The following is a 15,027-nucleotide window of genomic DNA, read 5'->3' as shown; positions in this document are numbered from 1 at the left end:
CACATCCGCTTTTGTGACCTGCATCACTATGTTGAGAGGATATTATATGTTTATTTGTTGGTGTCTTGGAAGGAATAACCAGCAATTGATTTGTCCTACAGATCATACATACCCTTCATTAAATAATTTTAATTATTCCTAATTAAATATGTGATAATAGTCTGAGGTTACATTCTGGTGTTGTGGTGCTGCACAGAAAAAACAAAGGTATGAATTTTTTGCTAATTCCGTTCATAATTTTTTTTTGTCCATAATTTGAACGCACCTCTTTTAAAGTGAATGGACACATTTTTGTATTCATGTAAACAATACTATTTTTGCAAAAGTATGAATACTTTTCTTAAATACAAAAAAAAAACAATTTTTGAACACTATTCATAAATTGAATGAATTTGTTTTTTCTGTGTATGATTTACAGAGGTATTTCTATGCAGCGGTATTTAGACTGAAATTGGATATACGCAATTGGCTGTGTTTCCCTTGATATTTTTTTTTGCGCTTTAAAAAACATTATACACAGCAATAATGAGATCGCCGTGATTAAATCAGTGGTATTTAAAAATGACTTCTTAAGTTATAGTTTTACCACAGTTAAAAAAAATCATATTAACTTTTATAATTGAATCAATGCTACGTTATTGTTCAAAACATTTTGTCTTCAAGAAAAACAGTAAACTTCCGCATATCCGATTTTCTTCATGGCAATTTCGAATTATCGCATTGTTTATGTATTCCGATTGTTCATATATTTTTCTTGAGTCATTCCCGTAAATTGCCGTTTAGAGCAGCTACTTACATTTGTCCATTCAAATGTATATCTAGTTAAACCATGTACGTAATACACATATGTATGTATGTAGTTGATTGAGACGTCAGAGTGTACAATAAAAATCAGATAATATATGAATTTATTTTCTGCTGAACAACACTTATTAATTGTTATTGCAACAATGAAGATCTTATTGGTTCCTGCCTTAAGTGGTCTATTGGTAGGATTTCGTCAGAGATACCTTGATGTTAATATCAGACGACTCAGTAGGCTGTATAAATTTTTTTCAGCTCGCCTATACAGTTGGAAAATCAAGTTTTGAGGGCTATAGGTACTAGGTAAAAATTCAGGACAATAAGTTTAATTGGTTTGAGAGCCAACCCCTATTTTGTCGCATTATTTTCAGAAATACCAAAAACGCATAAATCTGACAAATAATTGAACGAATGAACGATTTTCCTCAATTGATATTCCACCCCAATGGGAAGTTTCGCCAAACTACTGATCATCTAAAAATAATTATTTATAACAAAAAAAAAACGTGGTTGAGTTAAAGTTTTGCTGTTAAGCGGTTCGGTTGCATGAAACCTACACCCATCAGTCAGTCAGTCCTCTCATACATTTCAATAATTGAATGATTTTCAATTTCGTGTTGTTTATCGTTACTCATTCTCAAGTCTATTTTCAGTTCATTTGATACGAGTATTAGAGGGCATATTGTTGTTTCGTTTGTTTTAATTTGCTGACAAATATTGTTTAATAAACGACTTAGTCTAACGCTCGGCCTGTGCTTTTTTATTACTCAGTGCGTGTCTAGAAACGTGATTAAGCGGCTAAATTTGCATATTCAAATTTGATTTGTATACTGTCGGCAGCCTGTTCTGGGCATTGTTTCATGCGATAATGCGGAAAAGATTTGCAGTATTTAATGTGTCTGTGTTTATGGAGGCATTGGCTTTGTGATTAAAAAATGGACCGGGCCATGATGCCGGCATAAACGACCACCTTAGGACGATTTGAAATGTAATAGGAAAAAAAGCCGGGACACAATGCCTATTTAAATTAGGAGAAACCTTAATGGTACTGTGGCAATCTTCGATCGCTTAAACGAACTCAACATCCGCTTTCAGTTATCCGCTAATCGATAATTTTATTTGACATAGATAATTTATCTACTCTGTGTTTACCCCGACTACGATTATAAATTTCCTGATTACACCTAATAATTATTCGTTTGTATTTCGTTGTTTCTTACGATTTTTAATTTGTTGTACGTCACAAAAACATACATACATATGTATGTGGGTATGTATTAGCAACCCATTTTGAAATAACTGGATGTCTGAATGCAAATACATATTTTTGAATTATTGACGTTGTTTTCATTCTACTGTCAACTCAACTTGCGTTATGACAGAGCAAACCGACACATATGGTCAAAAGGTAAATTAAGTTTTGTTTTAGAACTTCCGCTACCGGAAAACGGTTTATATCATAAACTATGTATCTACATACATGTTTCAAAATTTATTATTGTTGGCGATGGTGGAGTTGTTTCCATCACATCACACTTCGTTCACATTTACCCCAACGAAAACATTGCATTTTATTCATGTGGCTGTTGCTTTGATTTACATGAAGTATTTCATTCCCACTCTTATGGAGTCAGATATTTTGGGCGCATTACGAATGTCACTATCTTCACACATTCATACATCCCATACTGAGAATTTGGGTCATCACCATTTAACTGAAAATGTTGATGTACATTACACTTTTTCGTTGTATTTTCAACAAGCGTTTGGTAATGTGTATCAACAACAATTTGCTTAAGTGAGTGAGTGGGCGGCATCCCCTTTAAACCGGATGATAATAACAAAGAAAACATACATATCGCTCATTTACTCAAAGAGTGGCATAACTCAAAAAATGCGTTTTCTGAGTTAGCAATTTCTATTTTTTCTATGACTCCACTTCATCTTGTGTGAAATTTTCACGCCGATATCTCTAAAACTCAACAAGTTACAGCTGATTTACTACAAGTATGGCATAATTCAACAAAAAAGTGTTTTGAGTTTATGAAGCACTAAAATACTTCCAATCATGATTGATCTTGCACAGAAATTTGGCACTGATATCTGGCTAGCTTTTTTCAAAATATGGTCTAAGTGTTTATATTACTTTTTGTGTTATAATCTTTATAAGTTGGGAAGTAAAATTTCAATCGCCAACTTAAAACGCGTTTTTCTCGAAACTTGATTTTTTGAGATGTGTCACTCTTTTAATAAATGAGCGATATGTACATATGTATATGAAGTGAAGACAATTTTGTGGTGTTTGAGGCAAAAAACTCAATGACAAATGGATCATGTAAGTGTAAAGCTCTGTAGAAATTACAAACGTTTTATTTTATGAAAAAATATTTATTCTTTTATATAAGGGAAATATGCACATATTTAGGTGAAACGGTTAAACAAACCGGAGTAACCGGGTCTGCCACCTCCTCCAATAAGTTAAAATCGCAATAAAGAAGGAAGATTTCAAGTTATTTTATAAGAAGCGAAATGTATGAATTTAAGCATCTATTCAAGAAGAATTCCATGTCAACTGGATAATTAAATTCGGATAAACACGTACAAATCGTATAGAAGAACAAAATGTTATTTTACCATGTCGTAAAATTACATTAGGGGTCATAATTATATGTTTTCTTGTACAATTGGAGGGATTTGAAAACGCAAAATAAAGCAATTTGGGGACATTTAAAATATAAGTTTTACATTAAAAGTTTATCACAATAATGATCACTTTTAACATTAAGTTAATCGGAATGCTATACATCTGTCGTTAAAACCCAAACTTTAACAAAAGAAGACTTATAATAATGGGAATAATGGGGTAGGTGTGACTTTTTACTTACTAAATGTTGCTGAAACATTTTTTCAGCCACTTTTCCTTTATACAACTGTCAAAATCTGCAACATTAGTAATAATCATTACTAATTATCACGTAAAAAGACATAGCTATTATTCGAAATTTCGGCACAACTTTCGAAAACGACTATCACTGTCGAATGTTTGGCAAATGTTTTTCGTGTGTTCACAACCACGTTGTTCTTTTGTCCGTCAAAAGTTCGAAAAGTTCGAAAACGATATCATTTTCGAACATTTGGTGAATGTTTCTTCTTCATAAGAAAAATTGTTTCGAGAAACATTTTTTAATCTGAAAATTTTTTTTTTTTTTAAATAATTTTTTTTTACGTGATAATTAGTAATAATTATTACTAATGTTGCAGATTTTGACAGTTGTATAAAGGAAAAGTTGCTGAAAAAAATGTTTCAGCAACATTTAGTAAGTAAACAGACACACCTATAAACAATAAGTGTTGATAAAGACAACACATGGGTAGTTTGCCAAACACAAGACAACAATAGCTGTGTCTTTTTACGTGATAATTTGTAATATTTATTACTAATGTTGCAGATTTTGACAGTTGTATAAAGGAAAAGTTGCTGAAAAAATGTTTCAGCAACATTTAGTAAGTAAAAAAGACACACCAAATGTTTGCTTAGACGGGAGGGGGCCAAGAACTTAAAGATGAAAAAAAGACAACAATGTTTATCAACAGTTACATATCGAGTCGCAAACATAACAAAGAAATAAAAACGGAAAAGGTACATAACAGAAACATCAACAAACTCCACAAATATGTTTTCGCCACTATCGTAGAAACTATCGTTATTCATTCGCTAATAATATTATTGCCGATATTCGAAATCGAAGGTTTTCCTGCCACAAACTGAGCGACGAATGAATCGTTTTCAATTCATCTCGTGTGTCGTTCTCGAACAAAATATCCGCAAAACTATCGAGAAACATTCAAAAATGATATCGTTTTCGATAGCAATGGTACGTATGGTGGGTACGAGGACAAACCTAATTTGTAATAATTATTACAAATGTTTCTAAAACTGACAGTTGTATAAAGAAAAAGTTCTTGAAAATTTGTTTCAGCAACATTTGGTAAGTACGAAGACAAACCTATTAAGTGTGTCATTTTACTTACTAAATGTTGCTGAAATATTTTTTTCAGCAACTTTTCCTTTATACAACTGTCAAAATCTGCAACATTAGTAATAATTATTACTACCCAGCAAACCAAATGTCTGATGTCCGACATGTCTGAATAATTTCGGAAACAACGTCGTTCAGATTTCGTTCCGAATTCTAAACCATTTTTCGCAGCGGAAATAGTTCAGATTTTGTACCGATTTCGCTCCGATTTCGGAACGAATGTCGGAAAGATATTTCCTTTCCGAATTTCGCAAGGATTTTCTTCAGATTTCGTTACGAAATCGGACCGAAATCGATCCGATGTCGCTCCGACATTTCGTTCCGAAATTATGTCAACCACTTCATACAACTTTCGTTAAGATATCGTTACAATTTCGGATCAGATATCGGACGTATCGTCCGAATTTTGTTCCGATTTCGTTACGATGTCGGTACGATTGGTTTGCTGGGTAATTATCACGTAAAAAGACACAGCTATTATTACAAATTATCGAGTACACGGACAGGCACATTATCACGTAAAAAGACACAGCTAATATGTTAAATTCAAAAGCCATTCACTGATGAATGATAGCATTAAAATATCGTATCTTGTTATATGTTTGTTTTGTTTTTTTGTTGAAGTTCAATCTCATTTTCGATTGTTAGTCAGTTCGTTTTGAAAAACATTACTCTCAGTTCGATTTGAAAAACATTACCCTCTGTAATAGAGGGTAATAAATGAAGTTGAGCCAATGGGGGAATACTCCACTCAAACAATCGAAAATGAGATTGAACTTCAACAAAAAAACAAAACAAACAAAAAACAGCCGAGGCACGGGCGAATTGGAGCTTTGTTAAAAACAAAATTCCAATAAACAACCTCACAGGCAACTGTGTTGGTGTTCTTTTCAACTCACAGAATTCGAAGAATTCTTAGTTGATACGTGCTGACATGTTGCAAAATATTTTGATTTTGGTGTTTCTTTGGAAAAGCCGAAAAGTGAGTGTGATTCTCATTCATATGGGAATACTAGACACTTAAAGAGTTCGGTTTTTCGCTAAAAAAGGCATCATTTCAAAAACTGAGAAGCCAATTGATAATTCCCTTCGCCGGGATGAAATCATGATATTGGTAGCGATCAGTAAAATTTTGCAACACTGTCAGTTCGTTTTGAAAAACATTACTCTCTGTAATAGAGGGTAATAAATGAAGTTGAGCCAATGGGGGAATACTCCACTCAAACAATCGAAAATGAGATTGAACTTCAACAAAAAAACAAAACAAACAAAAAACAGCCGAGGCACGGGCGAATTGGAGCTTTGTTAAAAACAAAATTCCAATAAACAACCTCACAGGCAACTGTGTTGGTGTTCTTTTCAACTCACAGAATTCGAAGAATTCTTAGTTGATACGTGCTGACATGTTGCAAAATATTTTGATTTTGGTGTTTCTTTGGAAAAGCCGAAAAGTGAGTGTGATTCTCATTCATATGGGAATACTAGACACTTAAAGAGTTCGGTTTTTCGCTAAAAAAGGCATCATTTCAAAAACTGAGAAGCCAATTGATAATTCCCTTCGCCGGGATGAAATCATGATATTGGTAGCGATCAGTAAAATTTTGCAACACTGTCAGTTCGTTTTGAAAAACATTACTCTCTGTAATAGAGGGTAATAAATGAAGTTGAGCCAATGGGGGAATACTCCACTCAAACAATCGAAAAAAAGTATCTTGTTATATTTACATATATCTTTGATATATACATACAGTATCGGCCAAAACTAAAGCACCCCCTCAGTACATTTTTTTGAAATGATAATTTTTTTATGAAAACTAAATTATAAATTTATTTTTTATTTTTCTTTTTATTTATTTATATCTTTATAATTGAAAAATACAAAAATAAGGAGATCAGAATTTAATAAACAAAAGTTAATATTCAAAATACATTTTAGGTCGCAAATATAAGCGGACAAAACTAAAGCACCCCCCATTTGACGTACAGCAAAAACTATTGAAATCAATATTTCGTTGCTTATCCTCTATTCTGGATGACACAATCACATCTTTTAGGCATAAAGGATACTAAATTATTAATTATTGCAGGCGAAATAATTGGTTTTCGGAAATTTTAGCTTAAATCCTCAAAATACTGAAAATCGGAAGTTACCGTTATATGGGGGCTACACCCAAACGTGGACCCAGGTCCACGATTTTTGGTGGATATGTTTTGTGACCACTAAGAACCCTAAGTACCAAATTACAGCTAATTTAGTAGGAAAATGTGACTTAAATATCCGAAATACCGAAGATCGGAAGGTACCGCTTTAAGGGGGCTATACCAAAACATTAGCCGATATTGTTCATATTCATCCAAAAATGATGCTACAGCATCCACTAGTCAAATACAATACGCTAACGTTTAAAAATTATCAAAAGAACGAATTGCAGAAGAACGAAAGACGCCGGCTTATTCAGTCGACGACCATCAAAAACCCTCCCGCCTCCATGTTTTACAGCGTCTTTGCAATATTTAGGATTTAACGGTTGCCCATTTGGTCCAAGCCTTTTACCACCTGAATACTTTAAATTAAGCATAGATTCATCGGAAAACAGTTCAAATGGGTCTTGGCGAATGCCAATCTGGCTCCTTAATTTTTAGTCGATATGAAAGGTTTTTTTTGCTGGTCGTCGACTGAATAACCCGGCGTATATCGTTCTTCTACAATGCGTTCTTTTGCTAATTTTTAAACGTTAGCGTATTGTATTTGACTAGTGGATGCTGTATCATCATTTTTGGATGAATATGAACAATATCGGCTAATGTTTTGGTATAGCCCCCTTAAAGCGGTACCTTCCGATCTTCGGTATTTCGGATATTTAAGTCACATTTTCCTACTAAATTAGCTGTAATTAGGGTTCTTAGTGGTACTTAGGGTTCTTAGTGGTCACAAAACATATCCACCAAAAATCGTGGACCTGGGTCCACGTTTGGGTGTAGCCCCCATATAACGGTAACTTCCGATTTTCAGTATTTTGAGGATTTAAGCTAAATTTTCCGAAAACCGATTATTTCGCCTGCAATAATTAATAATTTAGTATCTTCTATACCAAAAAGATGTGATTGTGTCATTCAGAATAGAGGACACGCAACGAAATATTGATTTCAATAGTTTTTGTTGTACCTCAAATTGGGGGGTGCTTTAGTTTTGTCCGCTTATATTTGCGACCTAAAATATTTTTTGAATTTTAACTTTTGTTTATTAAATTCTGAATCCCTTATTTTTTTATTTTCCAATTATAAAGATATAAATAAATAAAAAGAAAAATAAAATATAAATTTATAATTTAGTTTTCATAAAAAAATTATCATTTCAAAAAAATTTACTGAGGGGGTGCTTTAGTTTTGGCCGATACTGTATATCAATGTGTGTGTGTGTTTTTTTGGCATAAGACGAGCTGGCCAACTATGCTCAGATCGAAATGAAATTTTTATCACAGGTAGATCTCGTCACCCTGATCACAAATATATATATATGACATTTGTTGCGGAAGTCCATACTTCCCGAGATATGGGCCTTTGAAGTTCCAAAAATTCCTTTGTTAAAGGCCAGCTGATAAGAGAAACATTTTAAATTAATTTGTTCCCGTGCCCTAGATTTGCACCTGTCCATAGAAGAAAGTCTTAAATCCCCTTAAATAATTACAAAAGTTTACGAATGAAAGCAATCCGATTGGTTGAACGCTGTCTACTTCACGTAACACCTAACTTACACTTAGCAACAAATAATAGTTTACTAAGTATCTAATGAAGTGCTAATCAACCGTCGCTGAATTATAATTGTAAATTTGTCTTTTAATCGAATTACATATTAAATGAATGTATAATACGAATACGTTCAGTTGTGTTGGACTAATTGAGGTAGAGTTGCCAAGTAAGATTTGTTTGACAAAGTATGACAATGTTACGTTTATTAGATTAAACAGTACAAATAGGTATTGATTGGCCTTTAATAGTACGGTTACATTAAGAGTTTTTTGCCGGGTTAACCCACTTCATAAGGATTTATTTGACGTTTGCTCTATGGAATTGGCATTTGAAACCCAAACTCACTGGGTTAATCCGGTTAAGTGTAACCGGGGTATTAGAGTATAAAATACACTTTCCTCTGTAGAAAATTTTGTAAAACTAGAGGGCTGTAAATTTTTTGAATGAAAACATATTTCTGTGTATATTCCTTTGTACTTTAATTAAAGTGTAAAGATATTTTTAATGTCCCCCCCAAACATTGCATCCGATGATATTTTTTGTGACATGGTGTTTTGTACTTTAAATAGAGCGGCTCTTCACGCAATGTGTTGTGTCGTACATAGGCGACAACATATTTACGCCACCATATTTACAACTTCTTAGGGAACGAATGCTCCTCACTCCCAAACTAAAATAAACAACAACGACGACAAAGTATTGAATTTTACCCATGCCGAGAATTACATCAATGTCAAATAAGAAATTATTGACACCATGCCAAGATATTATGTGAGATTAAAACCCTGCATGATTTGAATTAGCTCAACTCGCTCTCTCTGCATGTGTGTTTTTTATTCTTACACATGCCGTCTATGTGCGGGGCACCCTTAACTTCAGAGGGTTGACTCACTGTCGGTTTGTGGTGTAGGTTCTGCCCTCTGCAATTTGATTTCGATTTTTATTGAAACGCAACAATGCAAATGGATTTAAATATAAATGTTCTTATGTACATAAATAAATATGTATATTGAGTAGGCCATATGGCGTAAGAGGCCAGCCATCGTTGTTTTGCCCTAGTTCTATAAACATTTGAAGCGATTTATTGAACTGATTTAGTTTGTTGTCTGTCTGCATATTAAGCCACACATAGTCCATAACCATACAATCAGATATACATATTTTTAAAACAAAATTGTTCTATTTAAAAAAAAAAAAAAACATGTAAAAATTAGCCGTTCTCTCAACCCTATTCATAGCTGCTATGCTGTTACTCAGTCATACGAACGAAACTGAATGTGATTCGATTAGAACAAAAATTTCTTTATGACAGTTAATTGATTCATGTCAACACTAGAAATATTTATTGCCGCCTTGGTAGACATGCCGTCGTTTTTACTGTTCTGCGTTCAACAGATTACAAATAAAAAACTTAATCAATTGCAATTAATTGAATTGTTGACCAGAGGTTAAATATAACATTTGAAACTAGTACTAACCGGAGTCCATTATTGGATTTCGCCGTATTTAAACTATGCGACATTGAAAATGCTAACAACTTCTAGATTGCATTTTTTGAAAGTACATATTGAGACTACAAAAACCCTTGTTCGATTTTATCCTGTCATATCCAGTTCGGATATTATTGACGCATCTAGCTAAAATTACACTTTTTTGCATTCATCGGGCCTTTATCTCAGAAAGGAATAAGAATTTGGCCTTGCTATCTTTAGGAGTACTGTAGCCCTAAACTAGTAGAACTTGTCTGTTGAACAGGCCATATAACAAAAATTCTATCTAGGGCATCAAAATCTATGAAATATAGCAAATTGTACATAATTTCTAAAATTCTGGTCGGTATCAGCTAAACTATTGGGAGTTGAACCAAGTAACCTTTTGCAAAAATCTTCGAAATAATATTCTCATCAATTGTTCAGAGCATTCTGAAGCTTTAAAATGCATATTTCATGTTGTTTCAGCGGTATTTTGTATCATGTTTTTTACAACACGTATTTTAAACACTGTTCACACGGGCAGTTTATTTTCGCATTGGTGATTTTTCAGCACATTAATTACATATTTATTAAACTACCGTTAAAAATATACTAAAAACAACGTGATAGAGGCATTTTACAACAACGGCATGTTCTGAAGAGCTGTGTATTACATTCCAGCAAATATTTTTCCAAAAGAAAACATCGAAAGAAAAATCGAACAGTTTCAGAGATATGATGCGAAATGTATACAAATTATGGAATTTTTAGATATATTTTCAAATTTGAATCAATAATTGTAGTTTTTCGAGTTCAATATTTCTCCAAATATTTTATTCTTGTCTTTATCTACAAATTTGCTTCAGAGTCCAGAAGAAGATTCGCTTTGATTTCAGAGATATAGCCCCGAATTGCTTTAAAAAAATCAATATTTAACCATGTTTAGATGGGGCCATAAAATCAAAACTGGATCTGACACAACAAAACTCAACTAGGGTTTTTGTCGTATTGGTCTGTACTTTCAAAAAATCCTCAGTTCAAATTGTTTGCACAAAATTACCTTAAAAATGTTGCACAGTGTTATTATTTTTTCTTAATCTATACAAAATTAATGCTTTATATAAAGAATAATTTATAATATAAATTCGTCGCTATTTGCTAAATTTGTTTGTCGAGCTAAGTTTTACTCCGCAAAGTAAATAGGAGATTCCATGCCCAATGGTTCGATATTCAAGGCTCGGGAACGGCAAGAAGTTTGTTGTATGGTTCTCCATGGTAAACCAATATGGAGTTCTATGTGAATTTGATGATTTAGTAGTGTGGTGAATTTGTTAATGTGTTTATATTCAAAACTAATGCTTCGTTTCAAATCTTTACTACGATAATTTTTTTCCAGACAATAAATTTTCTGTGTTTAAAATACTACCAAGACAACCATTTTCTTAAATACGGAAAATATAATAACAATAAAAGTAATAAACAAATTTACATCTCTTTACTTTAAAGCGCTTTCACATAATGGTAGCGTGTCTAATCGGGACATTTTTTATATTTCCACCAGGGAATTCAGTGTGAAAACTATTTTCTTTAAGCACCTCATCCGGTTTGGCTGCAATATTTCAATGCACATGTGTGCATTATTAATGAATTGAAGATGTTTTATGTTTACCATGTGGCTGTGAGCCACAATCCAGATAATGTCCAAACCGAATCCTTAATAAATCTGCTTGGCATATAGGGAAATCATCCCAGATGAGCTATTTGGCAAATATGCAATTTAATGTTCACTACAGTTATTTTTAGTACAGTTAGTTGGATACTGATTCATATGACCGACACCATTTCGGTGCCAATGAAAACGAATATTTTATGATCAAACAATCTCAAAACAACAATGTACTTATTTACAAATATAAGCAAGTGGCAGATTTTTGGGGTCAAAATAGCACATTTGTTGTAATAGCTATGCTCTCGCTGATTCTCCACGCGTATCTCCTCGTCATAGCAAACGCCTGCGTGCTGAGAAATTAGTTGTCAGGAGTGGAGGTATTCCATTAGTATAGGAATGTAATTTTTTAGGTACATGCATTACTTTACAATATAGGTATTCAAATAAACGAAACGGAATAACCCAATAAGAAACTGAAGGCAGTGGGATGTTTTGTATGCTTAAGACGAACCATGTCAGCCCAAAAATATTTAAAAACAACAACCACAATGTTCGGACAACGTTGTTCAGTTGTTTATTGAAGTTATTTTCATGTTTTCCTACTTTGAAATTTCGCCAAATTTGTTTTCCTACGCAATGCGACACAAATTCAAAGTTACATATTGTTGTTGAGCTGGTTACATTCACGTTCCTTCCTTCGATTTTGCTTTGTTGGAAAAGGGGAAAATCAACGAACCTCTAGGAATTGGATTTTTTCAATAAACCAGAGTTCGGAAAATTGTAGCAAACATTATAGCTCCGATCTATTTATTTTTATTAAAATAAAGTATTTCAAGTGGGCCAAATTCTAAACCAGCTGGTTTTGGTTCTGTATTAGTTCTGGTATTGTCGCTCTCTCTCGTACTAATTTTATAAAACTGTAGGGGGTTGGTAAGGACATTTGGGAGATGACAAACACATTGGACTCTCTAAACTGGGTTTTTGGTTTTGTTAACTTTTGAGAGAATATTGATTTTCTGAAACTCCTTTTTTTAATATAACCCCCATAGCAAACACAGTCAATTGTATTTGTTGATACATTTCTCAGAGGAGACTTTGGGATACATCAAATAATGATCATTAAATGCTTATAACAGAAATAATATTTTCATAAAAACAAACCGGTCCGCACCTTTTAGCGTACAAAAGTGTCCAAAGTGTCGCTAATTTATGATTAACTCTCGCTGCTGCTGTCGTCGTTGCTTTTTTATGCTAAATTAAGTTGTCGTATATGGACTGGTCTGGAAAAGATGTTCTTTGTTGTTGTTCGATGTGTTGTTATTTTTATCTTTATTTATATTTTGTATATTTTTTATAGTATACTTTGTAATAATTATTCTGCTTTCTTTACGTTCGATTCCGATTTGCATTAATATTATCACAATGGTCGGTCGTATCTTGACTCTCAAGATATCGTGCTATGAAAAAATACACATTAATTTTGGCAAATGAAAATAAAATATACACTCGCTTATTTTGAGAACTTTCGACCGAAATTTCTTTGACAATGTTGGTCTGTTTGGTTGGTTATTGCACAATTTATTTGGATATTATGATTGCAGTAATGGTAAATACAACACTCACACACGCACTAGACTTGTTATACGCCCTATTCGCGAATCTCTGGTTTTCATTCACTTCTTGTTTATATCATTTTATTTTTGTTTTTTTCTTTCTTTTGTTTGTTTTTTATTACGTTTTCATAGCAAGAACACTACCGAGTGGAACGAAAAAATGTATGTTTGACTTTGGATTTGTATCACAGAAAATTGGAGTTGTATTTCGATTCTCTTGTTTACTGTGAAAAGCAATCCGGAACAACAACCATCCAACCTCTATGTTTGACTTTGTATTTCGAAATGTGAAATGGCAAAAACAAGCAAAATAAGAATCCAAACATCAATATTGTTTTGAGTTTTTTCTTCTCCCACCATTCCTGTGTTTTACTCTCTGATTTCGTGTCAACACTGTCGATTGTTGTTTTTTGTATTTGTACGCAAGTCGACTTTCGATTAATCGATGTTTAGGTTGGAAAAGTCTAAAAATCGAAGTCGACTTTAGGTTGGAGAGAAAATCGAAAATACGACTTTTCATGGTCGATTTTCGATTTTCCTACACATGATTTTTAAGGGGCTTTTCTAGATAATTGCGTTTGCCTGTATTTTTATTTAAAACAAAAGTTAAATACGTGCATGTATGTATTTCAATGAATGTTTCCCAATAATAATAAAAAATAATTAAAAAAAAATTTAAGTTACAGTGTTTTATTTATAAATGCACTTACCCCCTGTTTTTGTAAGGAAATTTTTTTCGTTCGTTTATTTTCGTAATAATTTGGGCATCGATTGCTAAAGGGCTGTTTACACCATCTATCAATGTCATATGAGCTGTCATTTCTTTCACCCATTCGACATTCTCTATGTTAGTCAAAATTGACGTCATCCATACAACTTTCAATTTGTGCGTTCATACCTACAAGTGTTATTTTCGTATGACATAACCTATAAATATAAAAACAGCTGTTTTTGTCATTGTTTACATTTATTGTTGAGTTACAAATTTGCCCAAATTTTTAATTTTGGTTGAAGGAAAATGAATATCTAGCATGTTTGTTGTGGTAGAATAGGTTTTTGGGGTTATAGAGGCATTCATGTTTTGCCAAAAAGCAATAATTTCCAACACTGCTCCTTACGACCAATCGATCTAAAAATAACATTATAAACACCCTTTATTTACTTTTCTAAATACTTAAATATACATAACTTTCCATTTTCTTTTTTAAAAGATATTGTTTTTCATTTTTTTTTTTTTTTTTTGAGAATGCCAGAAAACTGCTGAGAAGTTTACATATGAGAATGCCGTATCAAATAGAGCGCTCCCTAAATGAAAAATTTACATATGAGTTGCCAAATCATTTTGATAGATGAAAATTTTCATAGTGGTCACACTATGTGTACAACATTCGCAAGTAGAAAATTTGACATCTCATACGACATTGATAGATGGTGTAAACAACCCTTAAGCCTATAGATGACGTAGAGACCTCATCCTTCCTAGACATGTTCCATACATAGCTAGCAATACATCGTTTAAAAATCAACGCTCTATATTTTCTCAGAAGCGAATAAATTGAGATACAAAATTTGACAATTCGTTTAAAACGAATAAAATTAATTATCCTTTTATTTGCAACTTTTTAGTAAATAATTTTTTCTCACTGAGAATCCCATAATCAAGTTACAGCCAGTTCAGT

General features: G+C 32.9%; 1 protein-coding gene across 4 annotated transcripts in view; it reads right to left on the bottom strand.

The window, feature by feature from the left end:
- Nucleotides 1–13,743, bottom strand: part of gol (ring finger protein goliath) — a 37,778-nt gene extending 24,035 nt beyond the window's left edge. Inside the window, exons 1-2 of one of the 4 annotated variants that reach the window (XM_073955047.1) lie at nt 13,706–13,743; nt 12,907–13,192 (exon numbers count right to left, since the gene is read on the bottom strand). The gene's annotated coding sequence lies outside the window, so the exon portion shown is untranslated. Of the gene's footprint in view, nt 1–12,906; nt 13,193–13,358 lie in introns of all 4 variants that reach the window. The other 3 variants (XM_073955045.1, XM_073955046.1, XM_073955048.1) reach the window with 3 other exon arrangements.
- Nucleotides 13,744–15,027: the final 1,284 nt, after the last annotated feature.

The sequence above is a fragment of the Musca autumnalis genome, unplaced genomic scaffold, assembly GCF_047663935.1.
Source record: "Musca autumnalis isolate F117 unplaced genomic scaffold, ASM4766393v1 scaffold_5, whole genome shotgun sequence".
NCBI classification, from domain to species: domain Eukaryota; kingdom Metazoa; phylum Arthropoda; class Insecta; order Diptera; family Muscidae; genus Musca; species Musca autumnalis.
This window is presented reverse-complemented; position numbering and strand designations above follow the sequence as displayed.